Source organism: Leopardus geoffroyi, chromosome C2 (assembly GCF_018350155.1).
Source record: "Leopardus geoffroyi isolate Oge1 chromosome C2, O.geoffroyi_Oge1_pat1.0, whole genome shotgun sequence".
NCBI classification, from domain to species: domain Eukaryota; kingdom Metazoa; phylum Chordata; class Mammalia; order Carnivora; family Felidae; genus Leopardus; species Leopardus geoffroyi.
Genome location: NC_059333.1, coordinates 140,105,361 through 140,129,916, shown reverse-complemented (window position 1 = coordinate 140,129,916; position 24,556 = coordinate 140,105,361). Strand labels below are relative to the sequence as shown.

Sequence of the window (24,556 nt, the reverse complement as noted above, 5' to 3'; positions counted from 1 at the left end):
TGATCCCTAATGGGCTTCCTAACTGGGCAACATGGGAGAAGGAAGATGTATGTGTTCCATGGGACTCATAATTAAGATGATACGGGAGCCCCGCAAAAAGAGTGATTTGATTTTCAGCATTTCCAGGTGGGTGGGCTTTCCTACACCACAGCACTCCCAGGTCTTGTGTCAGCAGTGATCCAAGAAGAAACATCAGACTCTCTCAGCCAGGGTAAGCATGTGGTTTGAAAATATCCCACAGGTGGTTCTGACATAAACCACACCTTTTCTAGGAAAAGACTTCATTAAAAAAAGGTGGCAACCAAACTGGCTTGGAAAGATGAAGAAGATTTCAACAGGTACAGGAAGATGGGGCATAACAGGTTAAATAAAGGCACTGTGTAGAAATAAAGCAGGGAGGAGGAAAGTGAGTTCTCTGTTGGGAGAACAGCAAATATGCCAGCTGGCTGAGGTTAGATAATGTAGGGCTTCAAATGCCATGATAGGAATTGGAAATGTATTCTGGAGACCTGTGGTTTTCAAATTTGTTGCTTCCAGGAGCAGCGGCACTCCAATGAGGTCTTTTGGGATCACTAATCTCTCTGCTCCCTCCCTACCTGAGATTCAATTACAGAAACTGCACTTCTGTCTACACACACACACACACACACACACACACACACACGTATAGATTCAGCACATGATTTCTTTGAATAAAGGGAGGCCAGTGCTGAACTGCTTCTGGAAAAGAAAGAAAGAAAGAAAAGAAAAGAAAGAAAAGAAAAGAAGAAAGAAAAGAAAAGAAAAGAAAAAGAGAGAAAGAAAGAAAAAAGGGAGGAAGGAGGAAGGAAGAAAGAAAAGAAAAGAAGAAAGAAAAGAAAAAGAAAAGAAAAGAAAAGAAAAGGAAAGAAAGAAAGAAAGGAAGGAAGGAAGAAAGAAAGAAAGAAAGAAAGAAAGAAAGAAAGAAAGAATGAAAGAAAAGCCCAGGTCCCATCCCAGAGTATTTCAATCAGAATTTAATGAACACCTAGGGTTGAGAACTGCTATCAGACTATGGAGTCACTGAGGGCCTCAAAGTGTGGTCCAGAGAACAACAGTATTATGCAAACCTATTGAATCAGAATTTAAAAAGATCTCTGGATGACTGATATGTATATTAAAGGCTGAGAGGCGCTGAAGGAAGGTTCCATGTGATATAATTTACTGATCATCTTCTATATGTCAGACATGATGCTAGGTACTTTTTGTACTTCTGTGAGCCTTGGTTTCCTTATCTTACCTGTAAAAGGAAACTTTACATTGTGGGGGCTTTATTAAGAATTAGATAAAAAGTTTCAAGTACAGTGCTTGGCAAAGAATGTTTTAAAAATGGCAATTGTTACCATTAATACATATTCCTTCAAATGACTGCCTTTGTACAAAATTACCGTTATCTGAAACTGAGGCTCAAAGAAGTCCAATGGCTGGGCAAAAATTACACTGTAAATGGTGGAACTGAGCTTCAAACCTAGGAACGTGTCATTCAAAAGCTCATCTTCCTTCCCATACAGCTCTCTGGCATCAAGGCTTAGTGTAGACTGGAAGCGACACAAACAGAAGACAAGGCGGCCCTGATGAACTAAGAGGTGCTAGCATCAGCGCCCACATTTCTGCATCAGAGATGAGAACTGGCCAAAATTACAGGCACGTACCAACAAAAGGCAGATGTGAGTTATGTGAATCCCAACATCATGGAAACATTCAGCAACTTAGCTAATATTTGTATAGCATTTGGTTAGTATTTAACAATATTTAGTCTCTAGATAGGTTTACAGAGTTCACAAACAACTTTTGTATGTATCATAGTCTTTAACCTTCACAACTAGGTAAAATGGGATTATTATTCTAAAATGAAATCACTCCATTTTTTTCTCCTTTTTAAGGGCCTTTATTTAATAGCACAAACCTGGATTTCTTAACACCTTATAGAGGCTTTCATGTCAGGCCTTGTGTTTAAGAAAAATCCAGATTCTCAATGACATGCACAGAGTTCATCTCCTACCCTTCTTTCTTCCTTCAGCCCATCGGCGAAGGTCAGAAGTAGATGGGTTTTTGGTCAAAGGAAACATGACCAGGGCAGGTAGCACAGGTCTGGCGATCTTGTTTGCTCCAGTGAAGGAATGAAAGGTACCTGACTGAACTCTGGGGGTTCTTGGCAGAAGTGGTGCTCCAGCTGGAGGCGAGTTTTTTTTTTTTTTTTTATTTTTTTTAACGTTTTAAAATTTATTTTTGAGACAGGGAGAGACAGAGCATGAACAGGGGAGGGTCAGAGAGAGGGAGACACAGAATGTGAAGCAGGCTCCAGGCTCTGAGCTGTCAGCACAGAGCCCGACGCGGGGCTCGAACTCATAAACTGCGAGATCATGACCTGAGCCGGAGTCAGACGCCCAACCGACTGAGCCACCCAGGCGCCCCTGAATATTTGACTTTAAAATAGAGTCATTTACCCAATTGAATACTACCAGACATTCCAATCACTAAACTAATTTTATTGCTCTGATCCACAACCTCCAGCTATCTTTTGATTTCAATTTAGCTTCTCAGTAGGCATGCCTATAGGGAGAGAATGTACTTCTCAAAGGACATGAATGCCCAGGCCCCTGGGCACTGATAGTCCTCATCACAAATATAAACATCACTCTTTTTCTTAAAAAAAATTTTTTTTAACGTTTATTTATTTTTGAGACAGAGACAGAGCATGAACGGGGGAGGGTCAGAGAGAGGGAGACACAGAATCCGAAACAGGCTCCAGGCTCCGAGCTGTCAGCACAGAGCCCGACACGGGGCTCAAACTCACGGACCGCGAGATCATGACCTGAGCCGAAGTCGGCCGCTTAACCGACTGAGCCACCCAGGCGCCCCTGGAGGCGAGTTTTTAAGAGACCAGTCCCACAAACACCTTAGGGGAGAAGAGAGAATGAGCAACCAAACAGAAGACTAAGACGTTGCTTCCTGGCTTTTGGTGTATTCATAAAATCTGAGTTATGTCCCCTACCTTGCACATCATTTGTGCCAATATTTCTATGAGGCATCCTTAGGAGTCTACAAAATTCCTGACTCCATAGCTATAAAGAATACACGTTTTAAAAAGGGAAGCGCATGAATGGATCTAGAAACATTTTGCAGGGATGGAGCTATGACGGCACTTTCGTACCGCCTAGTTGACCAGGCACAGCCCATTATGCCCTTGCTTTCATCAGAGATTTTGTAGTCTGCCCTTGTAAAACATTTATAGAAGTGACTTCCAGCACTCAACTTAGTGATTTAATATTATACAAAGTTCATTAGTCATGGTATCTACATCAATTCTCTACAGACGCTATTATTACCTCTCAGGTTTCAGCCATTGCGTTCTCTCTTTGTAAGCAAAACAAACACAGATTTTATTGAAGATTTGCAATTTAAGAACCACCAATTTGTAGCATCCCTTAATAACTCCTGTCAATGTAGGCCGTCTTTGAAGGATTCAGTGGTTTTTGCTTTTGGCAGTGCTACAGTGGTGGAAATAACTTACGCTGCCCGTGCCCATCGTACAGTGTCTGCTAACACGCAGGGTTGCTGGCTGCCAAGCAGATTTAATTTACCCACTTCTCAGCTTGCATTAACCTTTGAATAATAAAGCACAGCTGAGGCTGCTGTAAGAAACAAACCGAGGAATGAATAATTAAAAGCACCTTCTCAGCCTTGGAAAGACCAATCCCTAACCATTAGGGGAGATTTAATTGTGACTGAACCAAGCATTAAAGAGGCTAATTGTATTCTTTATAAACTGAAACAAATGCTAAGGACATAGTGTGACTACAATATCTGTAGTATATGAAAAGCAAAGCTCTGAAAGCGCCCCATAATCAGTTCAGATGAAAAAAAGGGAGAGGAGATGGATTCTAAAGAAAAACAATTACTTTTAAAGATGGGCACTCTTGCTGTCTACATGCAGACCAAATTGCTACTACTTATAAGAAGCTATTATTCACGTAACACAGGTGGACTGGCTAGAATAGCATCTGAAGGGATAGAAATGTTAAAGCTGAAACAAAAGGTTGAGAATAGAATAGATTACAGGAAAACCCTATCTCCTTTGAATCTGTCAAGTGCTTATGCCAGCTGGGATTCTTCTTTGCTTTTGATGGATTTAATTTTCCTCTGGGAACCCAAATCTAATGTAGCTGTCATATTTATGTGTTAAGATCACTAAACAGTCATTGATATTTTATATACTTGCTAATACGTTGTTAATGCCTAATACTATATTCAAACCAAAGAGTAACCTCTTTATCTGAATGGTTGGAAACTATTATCTGTTTCTAGACCTCTGGCAAAGGGCGGGACATCCCCCTAAATCAAAGAGGGCAGTTCCCCCTCATTAGTGACTTTAAAGTATGTGTTTTTAATACTTCAAATTAGGAAGCTTTTCTTGTACTTAAGTTTATTTTGCTAAATTTAAGGTCTTTTTCTCTACCTCTGTTCATAAAGCCATTATTGTCAATGCCCTTCTCATAGTAACCTTTCAATTACTAGGAGGTAGGCAGGTAAAAATTGTTTTTCTGTACTAAGCAATTTTATGGCTTTTAAAATGGCTTTAGTTTTCACTTTTATGCTTCTTTTAATTCTCTGAATGAACTTCTCTAATTTCTGATATATCTAACTTAGAGATGACTCTTTGTATAGAGTAGGTAAAAGATGATCAAAAGATGCTCACAACTGGATTTGCCATTTTAGTACAGACCAGCTTCTCATTTGGGAGAACAAGAATACTACTTTTTTGTTATATTCTTAATATTATCCTGTATCACATCAATTTTTGATACATGAAAAGTAACTGCTGGTTTATTAACTGCTGGGACTAAACATCTTAACAGTCCTATTTGTAATTAATCACCACTGGAAACAGTTCTCATTACTCCTGTTTCTTTTGAACATCACTATACCCGTGCCAACACCTTCCAGCTGTCAGGTACTTGTTTAAATTTCCTTTGGTGTTCAGTCTATTGTATTCTTCTCACAGTTAGCCATTTTGTAACACTTGGTTTCACTCCAGCCCCAGCAAAATAAATGATCCCTACCCCTGGTTTCCCATAGGCCATGACTTCTGTCTCCGTTACAGCACTTATACTAGGTAATTTTGCCGCCTGCCTTTAGTGGAATGGAGTCTCGTGGGGGCAGGCATTATGTCTTACTCATCTTTATACCCTAGTCAGCTGCCATGGTGTCTGGAACACAGCAGATACTCAATGTTTTTTGATTCAACGTGAATTCACAAAGAATTGGCACTTGTAACAGTGCCAACTGAGGAGGGAGTAGATACTGAATAAACATAGGATTAGCTTTTGGGGGGGATTATTTTATTTTAAACCTTTTAATTTTAAAAGTTATAAATTTATAGAAACATTGCAAAGATGGTATAGAGTCCTCATATACCCTATAGCCAGTTTCCTCTATTATTAACATTTTACAGTAGTATGGTACATTTGTCACAGTTAATGAGCCAATACAGGTATGTTACTATTATTAGAGTCCTTAGTTTATTGAGATTTCCTTAGTTTTTTATCTAATATCCGTTTTTTGTTTCAGGATTCCATTCAGGATACCATATTATTTAGTAGTTGTGCCTTTTCATAATGCTCCATTCTTTAAAAACATTTTTTTTAATGTTTATTTATTTTTGAGGGAGACAGACAGACAGAGTGTGAGCAGAGGAGGGGCAGAAAGAGAGGGAGACACAGAATCTGAAGCAGGCTCCAGGCTCTGAGCTGTTAGCACAGAGCCCGAAGCAGGGCTCGAATTCATGAGCCGTGAGATGATGGCCTGAGCTGAAGTCAGACGCTTAACCGACTGAGCCACCAGGCGCCCCAATGCTCCATTCTTTTTTAAAAAACACAGTCATACCTCATTTTATTATACCTTGTTTTATTGCACTTTGCAGATACTACGTTTAAATTTAAGGTTTGTGGTGACTCTGAGTCACAAGTCTGTCAGCACCATTTTTTTCCAATAGCATGTGCACACTTTGTGTCTCTAAGTCACGCCTTGGTAATTCTCACAATATATCAAACTTTCCTATTATTATTATATTTGTTACAGTGATCAGTGTTCTTTGATGTTACTATTGTAACTGTTTTGAGGCACCATGACCACACCCATATGAGACAACAAATTCAATTGATAAATACTGTGTGTGTTGTGATTGGTCTACTGAATGGCCATTCCCTGCCTCTCTCCCTCGCCTTTGGCCTCCCTATTCCCTGAGACACAACAGTGATAAAATCAGGCCAATTAATAACCCTACGATGGCCTCTACGTGTTCACATGAAAGGAAGAGTTACATGTTCCTTTAAAAGCTGGAAATGATTAAGCTTAGTGAGGAAGGCATGTCAAAAGCTGAGATAGGCTGAAAGCCAGGCTTCTTGCAGAAAACAGCCAAGTTGTAAATACAAAAAAAAGTTTTTAAAGGAAATTGAAAGTGCTGGTCCGGTCAACACATGAATGATGACAAAGCAAAACAGCTTCATTGCTAATATGGAGAAAGTTTTAGTGGTCCAGAAAGCAGATTAAAGTGGCCACAACCTTCCATTAAGCCAAAGCCTAATCCAGAGCAAGGCCCTAACTGTCTTCAATGAGAGAAGGGAGAAGGCTGCAGAAGAAAAGTTGATTGCTAGCAGAGGTTTGTGTACAAGGTGTAAGGAAAGAGGCCAACTCCATAACATGAAAGTGTTAAGTGAAGCAGCAAGTTGTTCACGCAGAAGCTGCAGCAAGTGATCCAGAAGGTCTAGCTCAGATGATTAACGAAGATGGCTATACTAACAACAGATTTTCAATGTAGAACAAACAGCCTTACACTAGAAGATGCCATCTTGGACTTTCATAGCTGGAGAGGAAAAGTAAATGCCCACCTTCAAAGATTCATAGGACAGGCTGACTCTTTTGTCAGTGGCTAATGCAGTTGGTGACTTTAAGTTAAAGCCAAAATTCACTGACCATTCCAAAAATCCTAGGGCTCTCATGAATTATGTTAAATCTACTCTGCCTGTGCTCTATAAATGGAACAACAAAGCCTGGATGAGAGCTCATCTATTTACAACATGTTTTACTGAGTATTTTAAGTCTACTGCTGAGACCTACTATTTGGGAAAAAACAATTCCTTTCAAAATATTATTGTTCATTGACAATGCACCTGGTCACATAAGAGCTCTGATGGAGATTTCCAACAAGATTAATGTTACTTTCATTACTGGTAACACAACATCCATTCTGTAACTCATGAATCAAGGAATCATTTTGACTTTCAAGTCTTATTATTTAAGAAACATATTTTGTGGGGCGCCTGGATGGCTTAGTTGCTTAAGTATCTGACTTCTGCTCAGGTCATACTCTCATGGTTCATGAGTTTGAGCCCCATATCGGGCTCTCTGCTGTCAGCACAGAGCCTGCTTCGGATCCTCTGTCCCCCTTTCTCTGTGCCCCTTCCACCTTGCTCTCTTTTTCTTTCTCAAAAAAGTACATTTTGTAAGGTTACAGTTACCATAGATAATGATTCCTCTGAGGGATCTGGGCAAAGTACATTGAGAACTTTCTGGAAAGAATTCACCATTCTAGATGCCATTAAGAATATTCATGATTCATGGGAAGAGGTCAAATGTCAACATGAACAAGATGACCGTCATGGATGACTTTGAGGGGTTCAAGACTTCAGTGGAGGAAGTAACTGCAGATATGGTGGACACAGCAAGAGAACTAGAATTAGAAGTGGAGCCTGAAGGTGCGACTGAATTGCGATAATCTCATGATAAAACTTTTAACAGATAATGAGTTACTTCTTATGGGTAAGCAAAGAAAGTAGTTTCTTGACATGAGTTTACTCCTGGTGAAGATGGTGGGAACACTGTTGAAATGGTAACAAAGGATTTAGAGCATCACACATAAACTTAGTTGATAAGCAGCAGCAGCGTTTGAGGGGATTGACTCCAATTTTGAAAGAAATTCTGTGGGTAAAATGCTATCAGCCAGCAATGCATGCTGCAGAGAAATTGTTCCTGAAAGGAAGAGTCAATTAATGTAGCAAACTTCATTGTCTTATTTTAAGAAATTGCCAAGTCACCCTAACCTTCAGTAACCGGCATCCCCATCAGTCAGCGGCCATCAACATCAAGGCAAGACCCTCCACCAGCAAAAAGATCAACTTGCTGAATGTGCAGATGATGGTTAGCATTTTTTAAGCAATAAAGTATCTTTTAGTTAAGGTATATACATCCGGGTTTCTTTTTCAGATATAATGTTACTGCTTACTTTTTTTTTTTTTTTTTTTTTTTTTAGTAAGTATTTTGCATTATTTATTTATTTTTTTTTTCAACATTTATTTTTGGGACAGAGAGAGACAGAGCATGAACGGGGGAGGGGCAGAGAGAGAGGGAGACACAGAATCGGAAACAGGCTCCAGGCTCTGAGCCATCAGCCCAGAGCCCGACGCGGGGCTCGAACTCACGGACCGAGAGATCGTGACCTGGCTGAAGTCGGACGCCCAACCGACTGCGCCACCCAGGCGCCCCAACTGCTTACTTAATAGACTACAATACAGTGTAAACATAACTTGTATATGCACTGGGAAATTTAGAAATTAATTTGACTCACTCTATTGTATTATTGGCTTATTGCAGTGGTCTGAAACCAAACCCAGAGTATCTTGGAGCTATGCTTGTAATAAAAACTTAAGTAGAGAAACTGAGAGAGGTGTTATGGAATACTTGGTACTATCTTTGCAACTCTTCTGTAAATTTAAAGTTATTCCAAAATAAAAAGTTAACTTGTGCTTGCTTCAGCAGCAGATGCATGAAGACTGGAACCATATAGAGAAAATGTGCATGGCCGCTGCACAAGGATGACACATGAGGTCATGAAGCCTTCTGTATTAAAAAAAATAAAAATAAAAACTGACACTGAAAACGATAAAAGCAATATCTTGAGTTTCCTTAAAAAAATTTCTATGTACAGGGGCGCCTAGGTGGCTTGGTCGGTTAAGCGTCCGACTTCGGCTCAGGTCATGATCTCACAGTCCATGAGTTCGAGCCCCGCATCGGGCTCTGGGCTGACAGCTCAGAGCCTGGAGCCTGTTTCAGATTCTGTGTCTCCCTCTCTCTCTGCCCCTCCCCTGTTCATGCTCTTTCTCTGTCTCAAAAATAAATAAACATTAAAAAAAATTTTAAAAAAAATTTCTATGTACAAATGTTCAGCTTGCACATGTTTAAATTTTAAATGTAAGTCTATGATGACTCATCTCTCTATATGGAAGTTTTCCCCAAATAGTGCCAAATGCTTTACTTTAGCTACATTCTAGTTTCATTAATCACCCTGGTAATATGACAGTGCTCATGAAAAATATTAATATCAACATTTAAAATTACTTGCATTCTGGGGAGGAGAGGCATAGGAAGAGGTGATGGTGGGGATACTTCAACTGGATCTGCTCTGTAACTCAAGTTTAAGTGTATCAATTCAGTATGCTTGATCTTTTGCTCCCCAGACCCTCAACCTCTCCGTGTATATTATGTTACTTAGTATATTAACATGTATATTAACATACTTAGTATGTTACTAAGCTCAGTGAAAATGGATATACAGTAAAAGAAAAATTAGCTGGCATGCCAATGACTACTTTCCAGTGTATGAGATCATGATATATAAGGAATCCAAAGTACCTTCTCAAAGCCATCTCCCCTTTATCCAAAGACTATGGATAGGCTGTGTCATTCAAGATTTTGTTTGAAGCAAATATGCCAATCGAATACTCCACAGCGATGATACAAATTCCTCCGAAATAGTTAAGATATGCTCAATGGTCACTTATCAGTTTGGTAGGCTTCCACACTCCAAACTGACCAGATATCCATCCCTGTAACTTCCTGTAAGCAAGAGTGGAGGCAGTACCAGAGCTCCAGTGGAACAACTGATAGCTAGTGAAGCCACTTCTTAACATTGTAGTCCCAAACTTTCCTTGTTAGATCTATCAAATGTCTATCCATGAAGATATAAAGGAGGTCAGTATGGAATGGAAGCTGGTAACAATAAAAGTATTTGAGCAACAGTTGTTCCCTCATACCTTCACATTTGACCATATGTGTGTATGTATGTATGTGTGTGTGTGTGTGTGTGTGTGTGTATACATGCATAGAGAGAGAGAGACAGAGAGAGAGAGGGAGAGAGAAGGCAGTGGGAGATAAAAGAAACATAAAAAATTAGGAGTAAAAGATAGGTTTGAGACCAATAAAATGTGACAGGGTAGATTTACAATTTACAATTCTTAAAAAATTTTTTTTTGTTTATTTCTGAGAGAGAGAGAGAGAAAGTGAGCGAGCACGGGGCAGAGAGAGAGGGAGACACAGAATCTGAAGCAGGCTCCAGGCTCTGAGCTGTCAGCACAGGGCCCGATGCGGGGCTCGAACTCATGAACCATGAGATCATGACCTGAGGCAAAGTCGGACGCTTAATCAACTGAGCCACCCAGGTGCCCCTATTATTCTATTTTTAAAAGCTGGAAGAATTGAATTCTCTTGTCCTACTCCAGTTCAAGCCCTGATAAATATAAAATCCAATTTTGTTTAAATAAAATAAATTGTGTAACATACAAAAGCAGAGCAGCTATTCAACAACAACTACCTGAAAAAGTGGAGCAGGATTGTGGGGTGGAGGCAAAAAAAAATAATGATTGAAAACTACCCGGCTGTAGGATTCTTATATTATTGAATGGACACCAAAACAGAGAACGTCAGCTTTATGTTCCTCAAAGGTAATATAACTATCAAACTGCTAAATATTAAGAGGACAACTATTAGGCTATTTTGCAGGCATGTAGGACTTCCTTGAACTGCCCTCCAGCAAACAGTCAGAGGTTTTTTGTCCCAAGTGAGTCACTTTCTCACTCTTGCTTCTGACTCCAACAACCTGCTTGGGGCACAGTCTGTGCTTGGGGCACAGTCTACTCCACATCGATACGTGTAATTTTTCTTACATTGGATGATGAATATTCTTCATTTACAGAGGGTTTTATTTTTTAAATCCGAGGAATGAGATCTTCATGAATATAAAAGAATAACTATACTATAAAACTCTTCTCCTTTTCTTTTTCCCAAAAAGGCTGTGGTAGATCAAAATATACAATCTGCAAACTGTCATCTACAATCTCAGTTTACCACAGAGTAACTAAAACATCTCCAACAGATTTGATTTACATTTAGTTTAGTGTACCATGATTTCCTCTTTAAAAAAGTATTTTACTCTCTATTAACATGAGGAAAAGCTCAAAGTACGTCAAATAAAAAGGGAAAAATGATGTAAAATTGAATCAATTTACTTGTTTATTTATTCACGCATTCAACAAACATATTCTAAGCTCCATCTATGTGTTGGTCACATAGGTAATGTGTATTTAGCACTGAACAAATCCAAACTCCTTAAGTTCACGGACTTTATATCCTGGTGAGGAGAAGATAACACTAAGCAAATAAAAGTAAATACACAGTTTGTCTAACAAGAACTATGGTGAACAATAAAAAAAAGGGTTGGTAAAGGCAGTGATTCCAAATTATTTTTAAAAACAAAACAAAAACTAGACCACGTATGTGGAACATTTAGGTATTACTTTATGACATTTATCAACTTCTGTAAGTTGTATTTTTCCACTCCAAAAACAATCATGTAAAAGCTCCTAAAAATATATTAGCACACGACAGTCTGTTTTCTCTGTGAAGTGTAATATTATTTGAACGTTCACAGCTGGCTAGGGATTTGTAAAATATCAAAAGAAAGGGCCCCAATTCATGTCAGATTTCTATTTTAGGCTAACAATTTATTCACTGCAAATACAATTACACTGTTTATGACCAGAGCATGCTAAATATTCACGATGTAATTTTTTAAATTATAATTTTGTTAATGATTACACCTCTTCAGCTGAACATTAAAATAAAGACAGTCTTTTTTATTTTTATTTTTTTTAATTAAAAAAAAAATTTTAACGTTTATTTTATTTTTGAGACAGAGAGAGACAGAGCATGAACGGGGGAGGGTCAGAGAGAGGGAGACACAGAATCTGAAACAGGCTCCAGGCTCTGAGCTGTCAGCACAGAGCCCGACGCGGGGCTCGAACTCACGGACCGCGAGATCATGACCTGAGCCGAAGTCGGACGCTCAACGGACTGAGCCACCCAGGCGCCCCGATAATGTCTTTTTTAAATAAGATTTTTCTTTTTCTTTCTTTTTTTATTATTTTCAGAGTGAGAGCATGTGTGAGAGCAAGTAGCAGAGGGGCAGAGAGAGAGAGGAAGGGAGAGAGAATCCCAAGCACTAAAAGTACAGAGCCTGACACAGGGCTCAAACTCACAAACCGTAAGATCATGACCTGAGCCAAAATCAAGAGTCAGATGCTTAACTGACTGAGCCACCGAGGCACCCAAGACAGAAAATGTTTTTAGCAAAAGAAACAATAAGGAATTTAACCCAAATTCCAGAGTGAAATTATAAACTCTGGAAGTTATCCGTTAATGTCAGAACATTCCAATTTGGTTATTCCTATAACTTTGTGTACAATGCAGGTAGCAGCAACTCAGAGTACACATGGATGTATTATAACAAGGAATAGCTTGTTAAACATTGAACATAGTAGAATAAAAATCAAATGGTTTAGATTCATTAAATTTAAGTTGTGGGTCAATATCTTTTAGGAGTTTTCTACTAATTTCATAAATCTTATGGTATATCAAGTATAATAATTACATTCAATGTCTTTGCTCAAAGAAACACTGTCAGTATTAAGAAAATAACTGAGCTGTCAAAACACCAACATTATTTTTTAAATTTCAAAAACAGCAACAAACAAGAACCTCAGGGACAGGTCATAAGCCCCCTGGGTAGCAGACAGAAAAGCAAACCAATATTGATAAAAATATGTTGGATAAAGGAACAAAAATCCACTTTACAAAGAAAATTTGTTTGCTGGGTTATTTAGGGAATGCAAACAACAATATGGAAAGGAAAGGAAGAGGCATGCGAGCTTCAAATACTATAAAATAGTTGATAACTCATATAGTGAATGGGAATCCTTGGGTACCCCACGCTTCTGATTTGGTTGGTAGTAGTCCATTTCTAAAGCCTCCAAACTCACCACAGACAAAACAACCTCTAATTTTAAATTTAGACTCTTATGTAGATGGCAAATGACAGATCAACTCATGCATGTTTAAAAAGACTCAGTTTGGGGCACCTGGGTGGCTCAGTCGGTTAAGCGGCCGACTTCGGCTCAGGTCATGATCTCGCGGTCCAAGAGTTCGAGCCCCGCGTCGGGCTCTGTGCTGACAGCTCAGAGCCTGGAGCCTGTTTCAGATTCTGTGTCTCCCTCTCTCTGACCCTCCCCCGTTCATGCTCTGCCTCTCTCTGTCTCAAAAATAAATAAACGTTAAAAAAAAAAATAAAAAAAAAAAAAAGACTCAGTTTGTTGTAGACACATTAAAAGTATCCACAGACTTACTTCTAATGCCCAGCTTGCCCACTCAGCGACCTTGTATGGCAATTAAGGTAAGTAGCAGTTGAGAAGGGTCTATGTTTTGGTAGTAATGATATTATCACATATAAGCATATTTCTCTTCGAGTAAACATACATAAATGTGTTCTTCCTTTTATTAAAACAGTCTCAATGCCAGGAAAAAAATGAAAGACCTTCTACGTTTGTAAACTTGGCTCTCATGGATTTCAAGACAGTTGCATTTTTAACTGAAAAATCCAGCACAAAACAATTGAGATCTGTTTCCGTTTCATGGTTAATCATGCTTTAAAAATAAACTCCTGAAAAAGTTCAAACTCATATCTTGGCAGGTTCCTGCTTCTCCATAAACCCTAACTGATTTAAGTTTTGAGTTACTGATTTGAATTTTAAAGAATTAATTTTATCCAATTAAACTATGCCATATATTAACAATGAAGTTACAAATACAGAACAAGAGAAATATATTAAGAACTGAAATGTTGCTGAAGGACTTCACTTAGAAAAATGGTTTCAGACACAGAAGCTCTGAGAATGCTTACTCTCAGGGAGTAGGAACAGTGAAACTAGAAGCATACCAAGAACAGGAAACTCTAGATGAGATCCTGATAGGTTTGATGGGCATTTGTGATACTGTAACGGAGATATCAAGAGGGCTTGAAAAATATCAGTTCTCTGAGCAAAGCAGTGATGAGTACATAAAAATATACCTACCTGTGATGATAAAGTAAAGGCAAGAAAACAAAGATAATTATCACACTACTCCTAAGAAGGAATGTTATGGGAAGGAGAGACCAGAGGCTGATATGGGCCAGAAAGGGACCAAACAGTGAGAAAGACACTGAGCAGAGAACCCAGATTCAATCTCAAAATGGGTGGTCACCAAGATGATGAAAGAGAATACCCCAAAAATACATACACTCAGTAGTGTTAGGGAGATTTTAAGTGTTATCACTCCCCCTTTTTTAACTTGTTGCCAGCATTCATGAACATTAAAATTCTGTTTCTCTGCGTATAAGTAACAAAGGTAGATTTAGAAGCTATTTGTATCAGTGTTAGGATAATTAACAATGATGTTAACTGGAATTTTAGGCATTACATCTAGAAAACAAAAAATAGTAAGATAATGTTTTGCATTCCCAAGTTGCCTACCAGATAAATTTGTGGGCCTTCTGGGGTTTAGCCACTTGTTCTTAGGCAACATTTAAGTACAAATGTATTTTTATAATAAAGGTCATTGGATTTTTTTTCTCATTTATTCATTATAATTAATTCAAAGTCACTGTAACCAGATGTAAAGATAAGAATTACACACACAACCTTCAGAAAGAAGGAAAAAGAAAATCTCTTCCCAGTCTCTAAAGGAAAAAAAGAAAACTCAGAAAACTTTCCTAGGAGTTATCACAGAATTACTGAAGGTAAGGTTCTTTTCAAACATTTAAAACTTTGGGAAATCTGTGTTTCCTTAACTCAGTATGCTGGAAAAGGGCTATTCTGTTTATTGCAAAGGTTCAAGAGAGTTTGTATATTTAATTTTTCAGGGGGCTAAAATCTCACCAATGAGATAAGGATATGGTATGGATCCCAAAAGCTAGTTGTATCCTAGCTTTAGTTCCACTGCAGTGAACTTATTATTATAACTAAGTAGGGTATATTAATTCATCCAAAGAAAATGCAGATGCTAGATCCTGGGGGCATGGTGGTAAGGCACAGCTGCTCTTCTTGAGTTCTACCATTTAAGGGGAGAAGACAGACAAGTTAAGGGACAATTACAGTGTATTATGATGAATGTGGTCTGTATTAGGAATAAGTACAGAGTGCTTATGGAAGTAAAGAGGAAAAGCTCCTCAACCAAGCTGTGAGAGAGGAGATCTGAAAGATTCAAGGAAGTTACCCACGAGTAGGGGAGAGTGGAAGAAAGGGCGGGGAAAGAAAAGGCAGGTAGGGGAAGAGCACAGGCCAGGAGGCAACAGAGAAGAGGGTTTCTTTCAGAAAACTAGGCACCATGCAGTGCTGTGGCAAAGGGTGAGGCAGGAAAGGTAAGCAGGGCCAGATCAAGAAAGCACCTTGTATGCAGTACTAGAATGGATTTGTCCTGAGGACAGTGGAATCACAAATAAGTTTCAGAAAGAGAAGTGAACATGAACATATTTTCATTTTAGAAACATCAGTCTGACAGCAGTGAGGAAGGGGCTGAGACTGGGGACATGAGACCAGTTAGGAGGCTTTATGGTATTCAGGTAGAAGATGATGGTGGTAATGAAGTCTGAATTCTGGAGCCGAGACACAAAAGGAGCATGTTGAATCTGAAGGACCCGTAGGATGTCCAGATGCAGATGCCCAGCCAGCTATGAAATTTAGGTGAAACAGCTGCTGCAGAATAGATTTGTGAGAAAGCAGTAAACAGTGCACCTTCAGAGGCCCAGGAGTACAACACGTTATATGAGAACAGTGCACCTTCAGAGGCCCAGGAGTACAACACGTTATATTCTCAGCAGTGAGAATGGTGAGAAATTAAAAGGGTGTTCTAATGAGAAACAGTCACTGACATTTAAAAGTATGGGCATTAGATGAGGTGACTGAGAAAGAGCAACCAAATAAGGAAACTCCAGAGCGCATGGCATCACAGAGGCCAAGAGAGAGGAAAGCACTTGAAGGGGGATAAAGAAGTCAACTGTAACATACTGCAGAACGGGAGAGAAAATGACATTGAGAATGGTCCATGAGTTTGAGTAAAAACTGATGTTCCTGACTTTGGGAAGAACAGTTTAAGTGAGACTACTGGCATTGTGGATTGTGGATTAAGGAATGCACAATATAAGAGATTAAAAGAAAGACAATGTGTTTCTCTTTCTGGAAGTCTGGATGGGAAGGGGCAGAAAGGAATGTGGCCTGAAGAGGAGGCCAGAGGGGGCGGAATACGAAGTAGGCAGGCAAGAGGGATGATGAAATCACTGACAGAAGCACTGAAACCTCTTCTACTGTGATAGGAAGGTAGGAGAAGAGGAGGAAGGAAGACGGGAGACTGAGGTTTTAGCACAATGTTAGTACCACACATGTGGAAACAGCAGTTTGAGCCTAGACTGCCACCTTGGTTGTGTCATCATGGGTAAATCTGACTGTATAAATCAAAACTTTTCTGGTCCTCAGTTCACTCTCAAAGATGAGGATATGGTGCATTAGATACCCTCTAAAGCCCCTTCAGTAATAAAGTCCATAATAACAGGTCATAATCACATGAGGGTTTTTGCTTGTTTTTGTGATAGAATACTATAAAAAATGAACTAATATGTACAGAAATGGACTTACTTATGTCTGATATCTACACAGGCCCCTTGGGGAAGAGAACTCTGAATCAAATTTACATTGTAAAGTAAAAACCAGAATCACTGTGGCTCAGGCATGTAATAGAAATGTTCAGTCTGGCCCAGTGTGCCCAACCAGAAAACTGAAGCCAGGCTGGTGCTTCTTTTGACCCCTGGAGATAATCAGTAAAGACCATGTAAAGCATTCAGAAAAACTAAAGTTCTTTCTACTAAAGTATTTGAATAAAATCAAATTAAGAGATCACTTCCAGTATAAAATTTTAAAATTTCCTTTTTATCATTTTCATTTAAATACAACAAAAGTTTATTTCTAGCTCAAGCCATTTTCAACATATGTTGACAGAATGGGGAAAAGGCCCTCTGTTCCTACGAATTTAGAGACTCCATATCCTTCCATTTAAATCGGAAGTTCTAGGGGCCCCTGGGTGGCTCAGTCGGTTAAGCTGCTGACTTGATTTCAGCTCAGGTCATGATCTCACAGTCTTGAGACTGAGCCCCTCATCAGACTCCTGCTTAAGATTCTCTCTCTCTTCCTCTGTCCCTCTCCTCTGCCTGTGCATGCACTCTCTCTCAAAATAAATAAATAAATAAATTTTAAATCAGAAGTTCTTAACCTCTTTTTTGCTCAAGGACTCATCTGGCAGTCTGCTGAAGCATATGGACCTCTTCTCAGAATGCTTTCAAATGCATCACATAAAATGCATAGTATTACAAAGGAAACATTATATTGAAACGTGGTTGCCAAAAATTTGGTGTCACAAATGTGCTTCCTTATTAGATTCAATGACAAAATTTAATCCAATCTGGTAAATCTAATAATTATTTCTGTAATCTTGAAGCAGTGAGGCACAGATACTATTTTGAGATATTTGGAATAACAGTAACATGATTTCTATTGGTATCACAAAATACTGTGCAAGAGCCTTTGCATCCAGCTGGCCAACTGGTGACGAGAACGTAGATGGTGTCCAGAAGTACTCTGTATTTCTGCCATCCCACCTCAGGGGCCAGAACTGAGGCACGTGGACCACTACCTAGTGCTAGGAAACAGCATCTCACCAGCTCTTACTCTGATGTCTCTCCAGTTGTTGTGTTTTTTGGGGGAATGTGGGAAGGGCTCTTGTCTGAAACTCATTCTCTAGTAGATTCTCCAGGAAGAGAATTCTTGGAGTAATCATAATCATTTGTCTGTGGTAGTTATACCTGAAGGGAAGTTTGGCTGGATAGAAAATTGGTTGCTCATGTGGGCACCTGGGTGGCTCAGTTGGTGAAGTGACGAACTTTGGCTCAGGTCATAATCTCATGGTCCTTGAGTTGGAACCCCGCACTGGGCTCTGTGCTAACAGCTCAGAACTTGGAGCTGGTTCAGATTCTCTGTGTCTCCCTCTCTCTGCCCACTCCCGCCTCCCCCCCTCTTTGCCAACCCCCCCACCGGCTTGTGCTGTGTCTCTCTCTCTCTCAAAAATAAACATTAAAGGGGCGCCTGGGTGGCTCAGTCGGTTGAGCGTCCGACTTCGGCTCAGGTCACGATCTCACGGTTCGTGAGTTCGAGCCCCGCGTCAGGCTCTGGGCTGATGGCTCAGAGCCTGGAGCCTGCTTCCGATTCTGTGTCTCCCTCTCTCTCTGCCCCTCCCCCATTCATGCTCTGTCTCTGTCTCAAAAATAAATAAACATTAAAAAAAATTTAAAAAAAAAATAAAAATAAACATTAAAAAAAATTTTTTTTTTTAAGGAAAATCGGTTGCTCATGTTTTCCATCCTTGAGTATTTTAAATATGGAACACTTCACGGATTTTTCTTGAATCAACTAATTTTTCAATCTTTCAAATTCTGATTTATGTTTTCTTTTCTATCCTTTAGCATTAAAATTTTTTTTTACTTTGTTTTAAAATAATTATTCTGCAGACTTTTGGGGGTATGTTTTCATTCCATTTCATTATTTTATTCTTTATTTTTTTCCTTAAAAATATCTTTGCTTAATTTTGTCTGTTTTTTTTTTTTTTTTTTTTTTTTAATGCAATGACCTTTTCTGTACTTTGAAAAGAAGAGTCCAGGATAGTTTTTCCAACTTCATGATTCTAGAACTCTCTCTAGATTTCACAAACTGATTTTTTTAAAAATGGCCTTCCACTTTGTGGGACTGCCTATGTTGTCATCACCTGCTTTATGTATTTATATCTGTTTACTTATTTAACTTACTCATTTACTTACCATTCTTTTTCATTTATATTTAAGCTTATAAAAAGAATTAAAAGCATTTTTTATGGTTTGCCATTTTTAACAGCTTTCTATATATTTTTTATTGAAGTATAGTTGACACACAATGTTACATTAGTTTCAGGTGTGCAACAGTGATTTCACAACTCTATATGTTATGCTAGCCACACAACACTATTGCAATACCATTGACTATGTTCCCTATGGTGTATCTTCAACCTCGTGACTTATTTATTCCATAACTAGAAGCCCGTAACTCCCACTCTCCACCCATTTTGCCCATCCTCCCACCCCACTCCCAGCAACCACCAGTTTGTTCTCTGTATTTGAGTCTATTTATTTATGCTTTTACTGTTTGTTTTTTTCCAATTCCATACATATGTGTATGTGTGTGTATCTATCTATCTATCTATCTCACATCTTTTTTATTCATCAAAGGACACTTGGGGTGCTTCCATATTTTGGTTATTGTAAATAATGCTATAATAAATACAGGGGTGCATGTATCTTATCAGATTAGTGTTTTCATTTTCTTTGGTAAATATATAGTAGTAGAATTACTGGATCTATGGTATTTCTATTTTTAAATTCCTGAGGAACCCCATACTGTTTTCCACAATGGCACACCAATTGATATTGTCACCAACAGTGCACAAGGATTCCCTTTTCTCTACATCCTTGCCAACACTGGTTATTTCTTGCCTTTTTTGATGTTAGCTTTTCTGATACCTATCAGATACCTATCATTAAGGTGATATCTTATTGTGTCATTGTGCTATCACCTGCTTTTTATCTGGACTTTTTCTTTCTTCTCCCCTCTTGTCCTGTTCTGCTCAATTTGGATTCTACTTTAAGCAGCTTTTCTCAGTGAGAGGATCTGTTTTGGAAGGGAGCTTTGGTTTGCTTGTTTTGAGAGTACGTAAGAACCAGAATGATCCAGCACCATTAGACTGAATTGCTTCCCAGTCCCCTTGTATTCACCAATGGATTAGGTCTTGCAAAAATACCCATCCAATCTCTCCCATCTACTCTGACTGGCTTAATGTCTTTCCAGAGAGTAGTTCCTGGCAATTTGAGGGATTTCCATTTCTCAGGGATATAAACTGCCCTGCTTCCTTTCCTCTGCTTCCTCCCACACAGTTACCGGTCCCATATGAATCTTGTAGCTGTTCGTAGTTGGTCCTTACCTGCTAGTATTTGGGGGTTGGTGGGGATACCTAATTTGGATGTAGTTGCTATACACAGGTTTTGATTTTGATATCCTAGTTGCTCTACCTGTTTTTGTGAAGAAATTAAAGAACAATGCCACTGCTACCAGTATCTTTCAGGAATCTTCTTCTTGAAGTTTGTGTTTTTTAATTTAAAATAATTACTGTTCAAAGTCTACTTCAGAATAATATGAATTGGGGCTATCAGTCATTTAACAAAAAGTTAGTAAAACATCAGTGATTTTCAAACTGTAGTACTTGGAATCACGAGAGATTTATGTATGTGTATATGCATGCCTCCGTGGGTCCATGTACTTCTGCTTTCCTTCCTTCACCCCACTTTGAACAGAGGGGATTCACTATAGATCCTGTACTTGAAGAATCAATTACATGGTTAAAACTGTTTGAATACTACTGTTCAAGAGTCATTTTTAAAAATTAGTATTGAAAATCTAAATAAAGTGAACTGACATTCATAAACAGATTTAGTATTCAGAAAGATAATTTGAGCCAAGAACTACAAACAGAATTCAAGCAAAAAAAAAAAAAAAGTATCTTTTAATAATCCCTCATGTTTTTCAAAGGTTTAAGTATATTTTTATTATATTCCTTTGTTAACAGTTTTTTTTTTTTTTTCAACGTTTATTTATTTTGGGGACAGAGAGAGACAGAGCATGAACGGGGGAGGGGCAGAGAGAGAGGGAGACACAGAATCGGAAACAGGCTCCAGGCTCTGAGCCATCAGCCCAGAGCCTGACGCAGGGCTCGAACTCACGGACCGCGAGATCGTGACCTGGCTGAAGTCGGACGCTTAACCGACTGCGCCACCCAGGAGCCCCTCCTTTGTTAACAGTTTTTACTGGTTTTATGTTTCTCCAATTTACTACCTGCTTTCTGAATATCCACTGTGGTACCAAATATAGTTCTTAAGTTGTCCAACTATTAAAGCAAATGTAAAAATTTAAACTTACATATGCTTAATCATGAAAATGATCAACCAAATTCAATTTTTCCATTTTGTCTTATCTACTTAAAATTTCAATTTCTTTAGAGGTGTTGTGAATAAAATGCTTAACAGAACAAATTTAGAAAAAATAAAAACAGAACTTTAAATATGAGTGTTTGTGGAGAAAAACATGATTCCTTGAGGGTCAAACATTCTGATATATACTATAGTATATCACAAACCCATGAAATTGGACCTCATGGACCTACCTGTCAGCCCCCTGGAACCAAATCAGGATCAATAATAATAATCTTCTGGTAAGCAAAGATTTCATTTCCCTAGATGGTGAGATCCCCCAGAAGCAAGGAGGGTAGTGCCATTTTGGAATTCTAGCAACCGGAAAAGAAAGAGTAGGGCACAGCAACAACAACCCCTTTGGAAATCTACAAGGCCCAATTTTAAGATCTATTTGGGGGATTCTAATGTATTATTTGAGAACTGGCTGCATACCAGATAAACACAAGGCACTGTACATCCTTATTCAGAAACTTGCCAGACTGAGACAATATTCAAGGTTTGTGTGTATAGAAAAGTTGTGAAAATGAAGGAAAAGAAAACTGATTTTGTCTTTATTTTAGAAATCAGAGGCCTTCAGGTAAAACAGACACACACACACAGACACACATACACACACACACACACATTGACAACAGATTACATTTTTCTCTGTAATAGGCAGAGTCCTTTACTGAAAAATAGACTGAATCAATGTTACATTCTCTTGGAACCTGTTTAATCATGTATAATATTAAGCAAAAGTCAAACCAGATATATATATTATAAAATATAGCGCTTCTTTTTCCAGTGAATTACCTGTCAACTTGACAGGTTCAACTCTGCTTTATTACTAAGGTACTACATCATACTAAGAGTACAATACACAAAAGCTCTTACTGGGCAGAATGGAATGTCAAAATCCATGGAGAATATGTCACAGATGTCCACTGACAGACTATAAAGGTAAAGCCATAATGTGAACATTTTACTACTGCCTAATGTAATTTACATGTATCTATTTTTTTGCTACAATTGTTTCTTTTAGGTTAAGTTAGGAATCTCTGATGAGCTTAAAAATCCTTTACCCATTATCTTCTCTCTGAGGTAAGTGACACAGAATATTAAAACTCAAGAGATTCTGGTGCTCTTCCAACTCAAGTCCCTCATTTTACAATGAAGTCAATGTAGATCCATCGAGGTTAATTTAAAAATAAACACACTTAGTATGTGCCCACAATATTCCAGGCACCATCACACACGTCTTCCAATTTAATCCTAATAGCTTTGTGAGACGGATTTCATCACCCTCAATTTAGAGATGAGGAAATCAAGAGACACATGACTTCACCAAAAGCACATACACAGTTAGTTCCAGAGCCAAGATTAAATCTTCAGAGTCCAAGTCTATTTTAATTTTTTATTAGTTGTCTGGTTTGGTTCCCAACTCTCCTCCATCCCTCTGATTTCACATCTAATGTTAAGTGACTTGCTCAAGGTCATGCAACTAGAGTAATAAAATTTGAATCCAGGTCTTCTGACATCAGAGATTTAGCATATTTCCTGTTCTCTTTTCCACTGCATTCCCATTACTGAAAAAGTTATGTATATCTCCCCCCATTTAAGTAGACTTCAACTTTAGACTTTGACCACTTCCTAGTGACTGCAATGAGAAAGGTACCATGGTAGATGCTCGGTGTATTGTAACCATGCCTCAACTAAATGTATCAGAGTGTGTCATGTTCTTACTTTATGGCCACTACCTTCTCTTCTTCTCCATGGATCTGCATCAGTGTCTTTTTGTTTGTTTTTGGAATTAAGCCAAACAACTGTGTGTAACTTGGAAAAAATATACGATGCAGTCTTTTTTGCCCGTAATACTTACCATTTATTTGTAGAAATTAAGATCTGAATAGAGAAGTAGAGAAAAAAAACCCTGCTAAATTGTGTGCTATTAACTGGAAGTCCAGCTGAAACAGTAGTAAAGAATGAAATAAAAAGGGCAAATGACAAGTAGGATTGACAAGAAAGGTTGGGCTGAGGGATGGCAGAAGACATGGCTTGAAAACAGACACTAAGCGCGTAGCAAAATCCAGAGTGGTCTCTGTGGAGCCAGAGTAAGGGGGCTGTGTAAGAGAAGATCAAGGAAAGAAGGCTGCCACAAGTGTGTGGTGAGGCTTTGAATAGTAGGCTTACACGATCAGGACTGATGCAGTCACTTTTGATTGCTGAAAATAAAACTAACAGTTACCATCTATTTACTCTGTCCCTATGCTGCACTAAACCCTTCAGAGTATTTCACATTAATCTTGATTGTAACTCCATGAAGTAAAGATTATTAGGCTCATTTTCAGTTGGTATAACTGTGGCTTGGTCAGGCAACTTGCTCAAAAAGTCCCAGGAAAAGTAAGTAGAAGCTCAGTATTCTAAACCATGTCATATGGATTCCAAAATTCATACTATTTTGGACAGTTATTTTTCTATTAAAACCAACAGATAAAACAAAAAAAAAAAAACACTTTCCCATAGCACAAATCTTTGGCTTCAATTTAAACTATATTCCAGTATAACCACAAAGGGAAAAACATACTGAAAAGATAAAAAGCCAAGAAAAGAAAAACCTTTAAGCTTGAGGTTTCTCATGCAGCCAAATTCAAAATATATAAACACATGTAATAAAGTGTGTTTTATGGGCAACAGTCACTTTAAAACCCCAATGGAGCATATATTTCATATTTCACAGAGCCCTTACATATTCCTTTTAGCCAATTTCACTTAATGAATATCTTATTTTTTCAGGTAAAAACTGCTTTGAAATTTTATCTCAGACTTCTCCGTAGTTAGATCTCATCTAAATAACCAAGAAAAATAATCACTGTTCTGCGTTCATTTTGCAAACACATAGTAACTCTATGAAGTTTCTCCCTAATGTGAAGGAGAAGGCAGATAAAAAATGCACTGTTATAAGAGAAATAAATAAGACTCAGAGATTAACTATTATTTTGCAACAGGACAAAATATTTCTGCAAAGAGTAGTTTGCTATGATGCAAAGAATAAGCTATTCGAAGTTATCATTACAGACCGTCACATAGGCAAGGATCATCAAGACTCTGTTATACAGGATACTATACTGTAGAAAACTAGCTGTGAGCTAATTGTGCATATAACGGACCAATCTTCTCCACATATCATTTATATGTGTACCTATCTATCTCTACTCAGGTACCAACTGTAGTATCCTTCATTTAACATCTTCTTTA

The 24,556-nt window shown here is 38.4% G+C and overlaps 1 protein-coding gene and 1 non-coding gene across 7 annotated transcripts in view; one reads left to right on the top strand and one right to left on the bottom strand.

Annotated features, from left to right (window-relative positions):
• Positions 1 to 24,556, bottom strand: part of UBE2E2 (ubiquitin conjugating enzyme E2 E2) — a 372,155-nt gene that overhangs the window by 101,782 nt on the left and 245,817 nt on the right. The gene's annotated exons all lie outside the window — the stretch shown is intronic.
• On the top strand, positions 8,824 to 8,926 carry LOC123576256. The gene has a single exon (XR_006701273.1). It is a non-coding gene; the product is annotated as a U6 spliceosomal RNA (small nuclear RNA).